Source organism: Hipposideros armiger, unplaced genomic scaffold, assembly GCF_001890085.2.
Source record: "Hipposideros armiger isolate ML-2016 unplaced genomic scaffold, ASM189008v1 scaffold_6377, whole genome shotgun sequence".
In the NCBI taxonomy this organism is placed as follows: domain Eukaryota; kingdom Metazoa; phylum Chordata; class Mammalia; order Chiroptera; family Hipposideridae; genus Hipposideros; species Hipposideros armiger.
This window is the reverse complement of record NW_017737376.1, coordinates 1-1200: the sequence shown is the minus strand read 5'-3', so window position 1 is coordinate 1200 and position 1200 is coordinate 1. Positions and strand designations below refer to the sequence as shown.

Sequence of the window (1200 nt, the reverse complement as noted above, 5' to 3'; positions counted from 1 at the left end):
CCAGCTCAGGAAGATGTACGTCGAGAACGAGCAGATGTTCCTCGAAGCCCTCAAGTCCGACCTCAGGAAGCCCCACCTCGAGGCGGTCATCTTCGAGACCGACTTCATGCTGAAGGACCTAGACTACATCCTCAGCCGCCTGGACGACTGGGTCAAGACGAAGGAAGTACCATCAATCGTCCCTGAGGACAAAAGTTACATCTACTCCGACCCTTACGGAGTGGTTCTCGTTATGGGCGCCTGGAACTACCCTGCTCAGCTCACCCTCATTCCAGCGGCAGGTGCCATTGCATGTGGTAACGCTGTTGTAATGAAGCCTTCAGAAGTCTCCCCTGCCACAGCTAAGGTCATCGAGACTCTCGTCCCAAAATACCTTGACAATGACTGCTTCCCAGTCGTGTGCGGAGGCATCCCAGAGACCACCGAACTCCTGAAGGAAAGGTTCGACTACATCTTCTACACAGGCTCTACCGGAGTGGGTAGAATCGTCAGAGACGCTGCCAACAAGTACCTTACACCAACCACCCTCGAACTTGGAGGAAAGAGCCCCTGCTACGTAGACAGCACAGCCGACTTGGACATCGCCGTCCGTCGCATCCTGTGGGGCAAGATGTTCAACTTGGGCCAGACCTGCATTGCCCCCGATTACATTCTCTGCGACAAGAGCGTTCAGGACAACTTCGTCCAGAAGGCCAAGGAAGTCCTCAAGGAATGGTATGGCGACAACCCTTCACAGTCCCCTGATCTCTGCCGAATTGTTGCTGAAAGACACGTCGATCGTCTCGCTGGTTACCTGAAGGACGGAACTGTTGTCGTGGGTGGCAAAGTTGACAAGGCAGACAAGTGGATCGAGCCAACCATCCTTACTGACGTGGCCCCCGACAGCAAGGTCATGCAGGAGGAAATCTTTGGGCCAATCCTTCCCATCCTCAACGTCAATGGCCACAATGATGTCATCGACTTTGTTAATGACAGAGAAAAGCCTCTGTCCATGTACATCTTCAGCAACAAAGATAAGGACGTCGAGGATATCCTACGTAACGTGTCAGCTGGTGGCGTCACGGTAAATGATACCCTTCACCATGCTGCAAATCACAATCTTCCCTTCGGAGGCGTCGGCCACAGCGGCATGGGGGCCTACCACGGCGATTACACCTTCGAGACCTTCACCCACAAGAAGTCCGTCTTGAAGAGAGGCTA

At 53.8% G+C, this 1200-nt stretch overlaps 1 pseudogene; it reads left to right on the top strand.

Annotated features, from left to right (window-relative positions):
• The first annotated feature begins 13 nt into the window (after window positions 1–13).
• On the top strand, window positions 14–1179 carry LOC109378891 (aldehyde dehydrogenase, dimeric NADP-preferring pseudogene; annotated as a pseudogene).
• Window positions 1180–1200: the final 21 nt, after the last annotated feature.